This window comes from Macrobrachium rosenbergii, chromosome 5 (assembly GCF_040412425.1).
Source record: "Macrobrachium rosenbergii isolate ZJJX-2024 chromosome 5, ASM4041242v1, whole genome shotgun sequence".
NCBI lineage: Eukaryota > Metazoa > Arthropoda > Malacostraca > Decapoda > Palaemonidae > Macrobrachium > Macrobrachium rosenbergii.
Window position 1 is genome coordinate 24,538,461 of NC_089745.1, and position 14,059 is coordinate 24,552,519.

General features: G+C 37.2%; 2 protein-coding genes across 7 annotated transcripts in view; one reads left to right on the forward strand and one right to left on the reverse strand.

Annotated features, from left to right (window-relative positions):
- The window catches only part of ChAT (Choline acetyltransferase), a 256,104-nt gene that overhangs the window by 232,142 nt on the left and 9,903 nt on the right, over positions 1 to 14,059 (forward strand). The window lies entirely within an intron of this gene.
- Positions 1 to 14,059, reverse strand: part of LOC136838603 (opsin, ultraviolet-sensitive-like) — a 223,600-nt gene that overhangs the window by 21,920 nt on the left and 187,621 nt on the right. The gene's annotated exons all lie outside the window — the stretch shown is intronic.

The window sequence follows — 14,059 nt, forward strand, 5'->3', positions numbered from 1 at the left end:
CAAGAATATGGAGGTGGTGTTCGTGTTGACTGGTTAGTATAATCTTAAAATCATTATAGTTTATTTTACTTTTGCATAATTTTATGTTTCTAATATTTGATGTTTTTAGACAACTTGCACCCAGTGCTAAAGCTAACGCCAATATCATCTGACCCCTCATATGTCTGACAATGGCATTGACAGCAAGTAAATAAATAAACAACACCGGACTGCATTAAAGGGCAGTTTTTCAGAAAAATACCGCCAATAGTTCTTGGGTTCTTAAATATGAGCTTCACGTCAACTGCAGGAAAATAATTCATTAAAATCCTTTTTAGACTGGGTAGGAAAGAGGTGTCATGCGTGAACGGAAAACTTATATAATATGTTAATTTATGTGTCAAGTGTGTGATAGTAGGAATTGAAAGGACTTATCAATGTTTTCTTAACATACTTTAAAAAACAAATTGGATGGATAGCAGTTGGATTTAAAATAATCATAGAGAAAACCTATTTCCTTGTGAAAAAGATGCCAGTTGGATGTAAGTGTTATGGCCCTGTGGAGGAGAGTGGACAGGGAATTCAATTTAAAATTATAAAAGCACGAACTGTAAAAATAATTTTTAAATTGAATTCCCTATCCACTCTCCTCCACAGGGCCATAAAACTATGCAAAAGTAAAATAAACTATAATGATTTTAAGATTATACTAACCAGTCAACACGAACACCACCTCCCTATTCTTGAATCATTAGCGATCAAGAAGTTTGTTCCCTCTTTGAACAATCATTCTTCGTCCACGCCTCTGTATATAGCTTAAACCACACCCCACCTTATGTTTATTGTTTCTCATACAGCAACTGAACTTCGAGGAACAAGGTCTGTTAGTTAAAATTTTCTATTTCTTTCTCGTTTTTTTTTTAACAATTTTATTTTAGGTTTACCTTTTTTACTGATGTTTTACTTTATCATATTTTATTTGTGTATTTGTATATTTTACTTTGTATTTTTAGCCTTGAGGATGAGACAAGGATCTCGAAACGTAGGCCGTGATAAATAAAGGAAAACCATCTACCAAGCTGTCTGCTTTAGTGCCTTCTTGCTATTTTGCTGAGGAATATATAGCTTTCACACCAATGTATATGTACATATATATGTATGTATGTACATATATATATGTATATATATATATATATATATATATATATATATATATATATATATATATATATATATATATATAATATATATATATATAATATATATATAATATATATATATATATATATATATATATATAATATATATATATATATATATATATAATATATATATATATATATATATATATATATATATATATATATATATATATATATATATATATATGTATGTATGTATGTATAGGGTTATATATATTATATATATATTATATCATATATATATATATATATATTATATATATATATTTTAAATATATATATATATATTATTATATATTTTAAATATATATATATGTATATATATATATATATATATATATTTATATATATATATATATATACATATATATATATATATATATATATATATATATATATATATATATATATATATATATATATATATACATATATATATATATATATATATATATATATATATATATATATATATATATATATATATACACACTCTGAGCAAGGCAGAACTCAACACACACCACATTCTCATCCCGATCAACGGCAGGAATACAGAAGCAATGACATAGTAACTATTTATTCCGACGTTTAATGATAATCACATCATCAGGGAGATCTACAATAAAATACAATATATTAATAAAAATTAATTAAAAGAGCTATTTAAAAAACTTTACTTTAAAAAGCAAGTGATAAAAACTGATAATAACAAAATGCAAAAAGATAAAGTTGTTCAGAATAGACAACACACTTAAATACAGAGGCACTTAAAACCATATAAAAGCACAAAGGCTATGAACATATTCTAAGGATAAAACACAAAATATTCAGAGAAAGGCGAGAGTTACAGCAAATACAAGAGTGCAGAGGTTGTTTGATAGTTCAACGAGGAACTCTTTGTTTGATATTTAGTGTGTGAGTGAAGTACGAAATGAGGTATGGAGGTCTACAGTTTACTAATTTATTTACAAAACTTTCACACAGGTCAAAAGCTCGTGTGAGATACAAAGTAGTCCCAACCTCTTGATAGATCGAGAAAGGGATTATATTCAGGCGTCTGTGTTTCTTCACAGACAAAGATTTACATATGGATAGATACAGATTCATCTGATTGACAGTTATACATACATTGCTGGAAAGCTGGCGTGGCAGAATACACGATACAAATACATGAAAGGTGACAATACGGTGATTGAAATATTTGCATAAAAGATTTGCGAGAGAGAAGCCTACACATGTGGACTGGTGTCTGGTATGAATGCAGGTTTCAACCCGCTGATTTGAACCCTTGTTGTCCTCCCATCCACTGCCATCTGGTAGGCCTTCAGTCATCTCTGGAATATGCGGTGTGGTCCTGGGTAGGCTGGGGAGAGGGGGAGGTTTGTGTGAGTCCACCCAGATTAACACGTATTTTATGTTCTGTAATTCTTTGGGGATGTACACTTTTCTGTTTCCTTGGAGGTTGTCTTGGTCAGTATTATTTTTTTTATCACTTTTCAGGTGTTGGATGATATTGAGTTTGTTCTTTCTTGGAAGACGTCTGCTGGCACCCTCAAAGGTTGGCCATTCAGGACTTATGCTGGAGATGTGTTGAATGCTGCGTGCAGTGTCGTTCTCAATCCTAGAAGAACCCATGGCAGTTCTTTTCTCCAACCCCCACCCTGGCATCTGGTGTTAAGTGTTGTTTTTAATGATCGATGCATCCTGTCAATGATTCCGTTGGCTTCATGGTTGTAGGCCGTCATATGCGTTATTTCCGTCCCTAGACTGTTGGCGAGGGCATTCCACAGGGCGGATGTGAAGCTGGCATCCCAATCGCTGGTGATGATCTGGCAGATTCCAAGACTACTGACCCAGTCAACTAGGTATTTAATGCAGCTCTCCACCATCTGCTGTCGGATGGGTATTGCTGGTGTTCCTGTCTATTATGGTAAACAGGTATTTGTACCCCTCTGAGGGGGGTAGGAATCCCACTATGTCAATGTGGATGTGGGCGATTCGGTGGTTAGTTGTTTTAAAAATTTATATCCCTCTTTTGACATGTCTCATGACTTTTGACGTCTGGCACAGGATGCACTCTCTTGTCCACGTCTTCATGTCTTTTCTCATCTCCTGCCAGATGTACCGCTCTGCTATGACTTGGGCGGTTGATTGGCCTGATGTGTGGGATAGGTTGTGGGAGAGAGTGAAGGCTCTCCTTCTTAGTCCCTCTGGCAAGTATGGGTGAGGGCATCCGGTACTCATCTTGCAGGTCATTGTTCCGTTGTTGATTGACAGGTCGCTCCATGTGCAGGTGGGGTTGATCTGCCAGAGTCGCTGCAGGCCCTAGTCATCCTTCTGCACCTCAGGTATCTCGGGATAGGCTATCCAGAGTTGGATGTATTGGCACAGTTTCTTGATTGGTTGTCCACCACAGTGTTCGCTGAACCCTTCAGGTATTTTATGGCCCAGAAGTGCTTGGCTATTGCTGACAGGTGCTGTTGTTGTCGCACTGACCATGAGTGTGCTGACTTTGTGAAGGCATGCACCAGTGGTTGATGGTCTGTCTGCACCACGAACTGACATCCCTCGAGCATGTGGTAGAAGTGTCAGACTGCTTTGCAGACTGCGAGGAGCTCCCTGTCAAATGCTGAATACTTCTATTCAGCTATGGTTAGTTTTTTGCTGTAAAAGGCCAGTGATAGATGACCATCATTAGTGTCCTGCTCGAGTATGGCGTACCCATCCTATGTTGCTTGTGTCAGTTGTCAGGGTGAGGGACCTATGGGATAAAGGAAACTGTTGCTGCAGAGGTTATTGCCTCTTTTGCTAAAATAAACGCTTTGTCTTGACTTTCTCCCCACCTCAATTTTTTTTTTCCTTTACGGCATTCATATATAAGGCTCATAATTTTCGCAATATTTGGTATGAATCGGTGGTAATAATTTATTAAACCCGAAAATCCTTGCACTGATTTTACTGTTGTTGGTTTGGGGAAGTCTGTTATTGCTTTCACTTTCTCTAGTAGAGGTTTGATGCCTTCTGGACTCACTTGGTTCCCCAGAAATTCCACCATTTTCTTTGCCCATTCACACTTGTCTTCCCGCACTATTAGTCCATTTTCTTTCAGTCTTTGCAGCACTAATTTTCACATCTTTGAGGTGTTTTAAATTTGAACTGAAGATTAGTATGTCGTCGGCATATACCATGCAGAATGGAAGGTCCCTGAACAGCTCGTCCATCAATCTTTGGAATGTTGCCCCTGAGTTACGGAGGACAAAACAGCTGTAGTTGAATGTGTAGGTGCCAAATGGGGTGATGATTGTGGTCTTCTCGATTTCTTCTTTTGCTACCCAGATTTCGATTCTTATGAATATTCTTGCTCTGTTCATTTGTTTTGTTATGTCTGCTGTATTTGGTAGAGGGTATCTGTCTGGTTTTGTTTTCACATTCAGCTGTCGGTAATCTCCGCAGGGGCGCCATGTTCCATCTGACTTCAGTACAATATGCAGGGGTGATGCCCATGGGCTGGGGCTTTCTGGCATACTCCCACTTCTTCCATCTCTTTCAATACTTTCTTCATGTAGGTGAGTTTCTCTGGGGCCAGCCGTCTGAATCGCAAGTGGATTGGGGTCCCTCAGTCTCTATGTGGTGCTGAATGGTGTGTTTTGCTGGTTTTGTTAGGTTGTGCTTCAGGTCATCTTTGAATGTGTCTTTGTATTCTTGTATTAATTCTCTCATTTCTTTCGGTGTGACATCAGGGGCGATGGGGCATATTTTTTCCTCTCTTTGACTTGATGCTTTTGTTGTTGTACATCTGCTCAGCTTTTGGTTTGATGATCTCTGTGCTGTTCTTGGGATCAGCTGTTTAGATGCTAAGTCGACTAGTAGGTTGTGTGCTGTTAGGACATCTGCTTCTAACAATGCCATCATCACGTCTGCTGTGATGAACGACCAGTCATATTCTTTCCGCCGAAGGCAATTTTCATCTCCCATCCTCCATACATTGTCAGTGGTGCTCCGCTGACCGCTGATACATGGAGGTTGGTGGGTGTAGCGGGGTTGACTCATTCGTTCAGGCTGGCTGGGATGAATGATCTACATTCTCCAGTGTCCACTAAGAACTTCATGTCAGATCTTTCATCTTTTAGGAAGAAGCATGTTTGTCCTTTCTACCTGGATGAAAGACAGTGGTGAGGAGGCGTGATTTCTCTTACTAGACGATCTGTCTGCTCGCCACTGATGTTAGTATGAATGGGTCGTGTCTGCGAATCTACTGTGTATTTTTTTTTAGAATAGGCTGCCCAATCGTATTTTCTAGTCTTGTTTCCGAACCTCCAGTGGAAAAAGCATATGCCTTCTGGAGGTTCTTGTTTCTCCTGTTTAGGCTTCCCTTTGTAGTCATGTCTGGGAATAGTCTTTTGTATATGGGGGCAGCTGGCTCGTCTGGATCACTGCTTGAGTCTGTGTCTGAATTCTGCTAGGTCTGACTTGGTGCCGCTACTGCTGCTGCTGGCTGTGAGGGGTCTGCTGCCTTGTGGGCCCCTATGAACCTCTTCGACCATTACCAGGAACACTTCTAAGGGCATGGTGGGGGCTTTGGGCATGGCTGCTACTGTCTGGTGGGGTAGTTTTGTGAGGAGTACCTCCTTCACGAGGTCCAAGGTTGACTCAGGTTGGTCGCCCTTGGCAGCCAGTGTGATGAGCTGCCGTAGTTGCTCGTACACATGTGACAGCCTCTTGTCTCCTACTGGGGCCCTCACGTAGTTGAGAAACTTCTTGGCTCTTTGGGCTGGTGTTGTGATTAAGAATGACTTCAGCTGGTCCTTCAGTATGTCATAGGTGAAGGGGATAGTTCTTCCAGCCATCCTGCTATCTGCTTGAAGACATTGTCTGGTAAGAACTTGAGGGCTGTGTCTGCTTTCCGCGTCAATAAGGTGATTTTCTTTGTGCAGAAAATCATTTCCACCCTGAAGAACCATGCCTCTGGGTGGTGGGGCATGAAGGGTGGTAGACATATGGAGGCAGCTACGAGGTTTTCACTGATGGCCTTGGGGTCACTGCTGGTGGCTTGGTTGGCATCTCTCCGGCAGTCACCAATGTGAGTGAAGTATGAAATGAGGTGTGGAGGTCTACAGCTTCCTAATTTATTTACAAAACTTTCACACAGGTCAATAGCTTGTGTGAGCCACAAAGTAGCCCCGACCTCTTGACAGGTCGAGGAAGTGATTAAATTCAGTGGTCTGTGTTTCTTCACACACACAGATTTACATATGGATAGATACAAGACATCTGATTGACAGTTATACATACATTAATGGAAAGCTGGTGTAACAGCATGCACAATGATACAAATACATGAAAGGTGACATGGTGATTGAGATATTTGGTGACGTGAGAGAAGTTTCTCTTCACCACATAGTTTTTCCTCCCAAGTTTTGCAGATTTAAGGTCTGCTGCGTGGTTGTACAAGTGTTTCAAGAATAAGTAGTTCTTGTGGACTGTTTGTATAACCAATAATCAGAATCTTCACAGCTGTTTTCGGTTTTGCATTTAATGGTATGGTTGACTATATTAGAGGATTCTGTACTGGACAATTGGCAACCAGTCCTATAACTTACCCCACTGTGGGAATCGGCCCTCACCCTGAGAAGTTGGCTGGTGGATCCAGTACACTTTCCTGAATTACATTTAGGACAATTGTACTCATAGACAACACTAGACGACATCAAAGTGGTAGCCGATCTTTAAATCTGAAAAGAGAGCCGATACTTTTTGGGTTCTTTGGTATTATTTTAAGATCGATGGCCCCAGTATATTTTTGTAGAGATTTTAGTGAAATCTCTTTAAAAGTTGTCCTCTTATAAGAAATGAAAAGTTGTATATAATGGGAGTTTAAGCACATCAAAACACTTTGGCAAGATGGAAAACTTTTTATTTAGGAATTTTTTGAGGATCCTGTGAAAAAAATGAGTAGGGAAACAATTATTGGTGAGGTATTGTTGTAAAAAGACGGTTTCTTCTTGAAATAGGACCCAGTCCGATGTAAGAGATAAAGCATGATGTATTAAGTTGTAAACACAGTTTAGTTTAAAACTGATAAAACAAAAACTATAAAAATTGGACCCCAGAACAAAAAAAGTTTTCTTTCAGAATACAGAGGTATTAAACTTGTCACTATCTTTAGCTATGAGTGTATCTAAAAAGGCCAGCTTGGAGTCGTATTCTTTTTCTATGGTAAAAGTGATGTTGAGATGATAGGAGTTAGAACATTCTAAGAAGTGTTCAGCAGGGATCACATAAAGATGTTGGTGAACGTAGGTCGAGAGGAGAACCCATGGCCATCCCCTCCATTTGTCTGAAAAGCACGCCATTAAAAATAAAGGCAATGTCCAGCACGGCCAGTTCTAAAAACATCTTAAAATGGGATCGATTAAAATTGTGATACAATGAATCTGGTATGGGAAAAAGTTTGTCCAAAATAATATCTATGGTTCCTCTGACCGGTATATTGGTGAATAACGGCTCCACATCAAGGCTTGCCATGAAAAGGTCAGAAGGTCTGTGGAAGAATGAATTGTTTAAAATGCTCAGAGTTAGCTACGGTATACTTGTTTCTGGTCAGGGGCTCCAATAGTAGAACAAGAAATTCGTCCAATTTGTAATTTGGGGTTCTATAGGCCAAGCCAATATATATATATATATATATATATATATGTATGTATATATATATATATATATATATATATATATATATATATATATATATATATATATATATATATATATATAATATAAATATAATATACTATATATAGCTGATTATACTGCAGCCGTCTATCGGATATTAATGAAAATACATGATATACCGCGAGAACGTTTAAGGATGTCGTACACAAAATGTCACTCTTTTTGGACGAAAATTAGCCGAGGAAAAATGATTTTGCATTTCTTATTAACGCCCCTCGTATGTTTGGCCTTGTAACCCCAGTACTTCCCCTATGTTTTTTAGATACCTCAGATTCACGACAACTGCAGTGCATATTCTTGTAATTAAGCCCTTCTGTGACATCCACTCGTTTTACCTGCTTATTTTAAATTTTGGAATTATCTTGAGTCTTTTTGCTAGTGCTATACATTCAAGTCAACTCGGCCTTTTTCCCTCTTTTCTGTAACATCATGCCTAGCCCAGGGCCTTGTGTTCAGTCATTCATTGTTTATTTCCGTAAGTTTCGCCTATTTTTTTGTTCAGGTTTTTCCTCTTAACTTTCAGGTATCCTTACATATGAGCCAGGAAACTTAACTTTATTTCAACAAAAAATATATGCATTTCTAGATTCACACTTCCACATTTTCTAAGAAGCTTAGTTGATTTATGTGAAACAGTTATATTAATAGTGGCATAATTGTTTATATGATCCTTTCTAAGTGGAATATGGAAAACAGACTTATAAGAAAATGACTGAATAATATGATGAGCTATGTTTAACGAAGATGAAAGAAATGCGTACGGACTGTAAAATATGAATGATGATGAGCTATGCTTTCAAAGATGAAAATGCGTACGGACTGTAAAATATTCTGATGATGAAGTCTGAACATAAGGCGATTTCTGTTGATGAAGTCATTTTTGGTGAGAGACCTCTTGTGTTTGACCACGTCGACACTTAGTCGCATGGTTACTAAATTTTAAAGGAATTTATTATGAGTATTACACACACATCACTCGTGATATGCCCAGAACATATGAGAACGCATCTGTGCATCTCTCCCTTCTCTCTCTTCATCGATACATTATTTCAATATTTATTATATTTTGTAACTCTATTCCACTGCACCCCTTCTTCGTGCTTTATATAGATATTCATGTTTGTTCTCCTTGGAAAATTCTTGCAAGACACTTGTCTTTGTTTATTTATCTCTTTCCCTTCCTTGTTTTTCTACGCTGCATTATTCTTACCCTCTCTTTGACTTTCTTTCGTCTTGTACGTGGAAATTATTTCCCTATTTTCTTTCTCAACTGTTTGTGTTTAGTTATTTCCATCTTCCAGGAATCCTTCAGTATTTTACTGGTCTGCAACTTCTCTTCACTAACACCAAATAAACTATATCATCTGATAACATCAACCATTCTACACGTGAAGTGAAGGTATTCCCCTCCTCCTCCCAATATTAAAATGCCTTACCACTACTGATAAACTGCAGTCACGCTTTTCACTCATGTATGATTCCGGGAAAGGAAAATAATGGCATCATGCGGGATAAATGTCACAAAATGGCAGGGAACAAGGCATTTACAGACCCACACATTTTAATGAAACTGCAAAAAATCGAAGCACTTATAAAATAATAAGAGCTTGTGGCTTAAATGTATGAATGTGGTGCAAAGGAAAAAAATGTATGAGAGCTGAATTGCTGAGAGAGAGAACGCTTGATGTTTTAGGCTCTTGGTGAGACGAAAACAAAAGGGCAGACTGGGAAACACAAAGTGACTGTTTCTGGGGTAGCTAGAAGGCATAGAACTAGAGAAAGAGTAGCATTTGTAGTATCAGGAACACTGGCGACGGTTTGGAAGAGTACTGTGTTAGTTCAGTGATTAAGAAGGCCACACTGAACGTGGCATGAGTAAGTTATAACAGTGAGTATAAGCAATCCAGCAATGGAGGAAAATCAGAGTGAAAGAGGATTGCTTTTTTGGAAGTCTGAATCTGCATCTGCCTGGGTTTAGAGAACATAAAATGGTAGTTGTGCTATGTTATTTGAATACAAGGGTAGGTGGCAGAAAATGAGATGGTTTCGTTGGCAGATGGAGTTCCTGGAGTAAATGAGGCTTGATTGTTAGAAATACATGGTTTACTGAAAACGAATAATTGGAAGAATATCTGAAAATTAAAAATACTGAGGACAGAAGTTTGCTAGATTGTATGTTAGCACAGAGTAGATGGAAAATCAAATTAATGGTTACGACAGACATGGGTTGAAAGAAAGGGATGAGGAAGTGGCTGTAAATCTTATTCTGAAAGTGAGATGGATAGGAAATGGGATGGTCTTCTAGGGAGACTATGGATGAACACTGGCATTTGATTAAAATAACGAAAGTGGAAGTGGTAAACGATCAGTAAGTAAAATAAAAAATTAGTATTATAAATACAGTAGGGAGTGTTTATGGGTATAGGAGGGGAAGAAAAGAGAATAAAAATATAGGGTGGAATGAGGATAAAAAGTTTTAGTGAAGGATGAACGGAGATTATTTTGCTGCAGTTCCATGACAGACGCAGAGTGTGTATGCGTACAGGAGGATAAACAGGGTAGTCAAAAAGAAAATGACAGGTAAGCAAGCACTAAAAAATAGAGGCAAAGGGGTAGCCAAGAACTTTAAGGTTAATAAGGTTATTCTACAGGAAAGTATATGCAGAGCAAAAAAAGTTAATGAACATAAGGATCTAGGAAGAAAAATGGAAATATAAATAGACATGCGTGCAATGGTGAACGTGTTGGTGAGTGTTAAGCGGGTATCTTGTAAAAAGTCTGTAGTGAAAATCATGGATAAATTCGGCTGGGCTTTGCAACATTTTTGCTCTCCTCAATGAGTCGGAGCAAAGATTTTACTGAGGTTATCTTCTATAATAATTGGAACTTCCGATAAGCCTCATGTGAAAACCATGATTGTCGTTGTACAAAACCTAATATGTTTTTCTTTTTTTTTTAATCCTTGCTGCAGCGTAAAATGTAAAATCTCATTCGCCTTTGTAATGCTGAAAAATGTTCTGGGTTAACGCATATGCATTTAAGTTTGAAATGCAGAAGTGTCTACGTTAGTATTTAATGAATCTGACTGATATTTGATGATTTACAAGACTTTCTTTTATAGTACTAAGAGCTTTCATGCTCAGGCAGGTTTCGGAATCACAGTTGAATGTATTTCGGTTAGTCCTACTGCTTAGTCTGCTTAAATGTGTGTGCATTCATTGTTGCACCGCTGTTATTAAATCCCGAAGGTAATTTATGTAAAATATGTTTTACTAATGAGAACGCTAAAAATTAATGGTAATCCGGAGTTTTGTAACTTTCTCTCAGCATTGAACACTTCCCTTGGGATAAGGTTCCACTTTTTCATCTTCCACATAATGGTTTATTTTATCTGAAGGATCCTAAAGTATGGTCGAGGGTATTTCTGTCCCAAGCCTTCTCACATATGAAAAACATAATAGGTAATCGAGAAAAAGAATTCTTCAAGCTTTGGGTAAGCAATACGTCTAGGCAAGTGAGACCAAACCCCGGCTAATACGTTCTACCGTCTTTTTTTTTTTTTATGGTGCGCCCCGCTTCATCCTACGTTACTTGAAGAGATATCTATCCTGGACTATCGAAACACATGCTTACGACAGGTGGAAATGGCTGGCGAAGGGGAAAACTTGCTCAGGTGGATGAAATCTTCCACGGTTGATTAAGAAGTTGTCCCAGATTTTTTCTTTCGTTCATGAATACATATTATAGAAAAAGAGGCAAGTAGTTATATTAGGAAGGCTGACGAAAATAGATAAGAGAACACTGTTGATAATGAAAAATACTCCTGATAATGGAGAAGTGTGCAGGCGTGTGTACTTTGTTCGAAAAGGAGACAATGACGTTCTACAAAAAAATAAATAAATAAATAAATAAATAAAGTGAAGAGCGAGAATAAAGAAATGGCTCTAATTTCATGCTACTAAGTTCACTCAATAATTAATGATTCAGTTTATACTCGATGGTTAATAAGCCTACTGTTTATTATTAAATGTTAAAGATATCGACGTTTTAGTTTTTGATAATACACTACAAAATTTTTATTGAAGTAAAAAGATATGATTAGAAAAAGGTATGAATTTTAGAACAGTATAAGATTATTAACATGGAACAGATAAGAAGACAGAAAAATGCGGTTTATTGTTTAAAAGTGTTTTTTTCCTCTCTCTCCTTCAATGAAGTGCCATGCATTTAATTATGGATTTGTTTTAGGGTATTTTCTGGTAATGTTATATACTTTCAAAGTAATGCTGATGTGCTCAATACTCGAATCACGATCACACGTTACATACTTACGTTTTCAAGTCCATCGCGCTACCTATTCGTCAGCAAATGGTTAAAATGCACACACACATTTACACATGCTTCTGTACGTATGCTGAAAGTTATGCTACATTAATTCTCAACACTTTTCCTAAAGTGGACAGAAGCAAAAGAGGTTCAATAACTGTATAATTAATATAAAAAATATTTTTATAGCCGTAATTATAAGGTTGTTAAAATTAATTAAAAGATTAACCGAATTACTAATTTTGGCCCTCTGTTTCCTGTCTCCTACTTTCAACAATATTAAAAAGTCATCTTGACCCTTCAAGTCAAACTTGATAAACGTCATTCATGAGCCTGACGAGTGATTAAAGTGACCAATTTTCCTTCGTGAATACTAATGGAACTTGATGTGTTTTCTTACGGCCATCACTTCCCGTTGTCCAAAAGACGGCGTCTTTTTTATCTTCAAGAATTTTTGGTCGAGGGTGGTGAAGAAATATTAATGGAAAAAAACTCTCTCTCTCTCTCTCTCTCTCCAACTGCCTTCCTCATGATCTAAGATCCAAAAAATCATTCCAACATAAAAGCATATGAGTTTTTCGGCACTTTCTAATACGTTTGACGCGGCAATACTTCATTCGGGTAGGTGCCCAAAAGCAAAATTTAAAACTGGTGAGGATCCACATAAACTTACCGTAATAGCCTTGAGAAATTAATGACGTTATTTTGAAAATGACGATCGAAAGATATATTTCGCTGCTTGACAATAAGGGGGAAAACTCTGCAATCTTTGACGTGGTATATGAAGTTTCCTTTTAAAACCTATAGCTGGTACAATGACACGTGCATACTCATTTGTTAACTCTTTCATTTCTGTTAATTTGATGACCATGACTTCGAAAATTTGTGCAGTTCGAGTTTTTTTTTTTTTTTTTTTGGTGGGGGGGCATCACCAATGGTGAGCAAATGTTGGCATTCATTAGATCCAAGCTTACAAAAACCTAATCTTTGTAGTTCAAAGTATGAGACAGGGAATTTAATTATCCCTTTAAAAATCTGAATCTTTGATATATTTGAAGTGACTGCAGTGTATATAGATCAAGAAAGCCTCCACGAACCTGCACTTCATGCTTATAACAAACGAGAGAGAGAGAGAGAGAGAGAGAGAGAGAGAGAGAGAGAGAGAGAGAGAGAGAGAGAGAGAGAGAGAGAGAGAGATGGCAGGCTGGGGTATAGTCATTAATTAGAGAATTTTGTTTGAATAATTTCTTTCAAGGAGGAAAGAACAAAGCAACTATTTAACTATTTTTTATAAATATTTGGTAATTTAAACTTTGTGATTTCATCAAGACAAGTGTGAAGTGGCTTGATCATCATGTGCTGATAAAAGTGAGATTCAATATTATCCTTATCAAAAAGAATAGAATAAGTATTACCACAGGAGACAGAAATAAGTAATAACTGAGTCCATGAGGAAATGAGCTTCATTAGATGTCTGCCATCATTCAGACATGCTTGCAATATCAGAGCTGTCCAATGAAAAATACAGAAATTAGAGGCTGAATACAACAAAGAGCTGGAATATGCATCCATACATGTATATGAATTATTCACAGTCTGTAAGGTTTCTCTCTCACTCTGCAATTACTACTTTGAGTGTGGGTAATCTACTGGACAGCTGTTGAATAATCAACTTTTGGATTGTCATTTCTATGTAATACACATCGTGTTTCATTATCCAGCTAACCATCTGATGAAACTATAAACTATTTGGCTTCTTGTTTTCCTCTAACTACTGACTTGCGAATGCATAACTTTATCTTCTCTGATATAGGACACGTTAA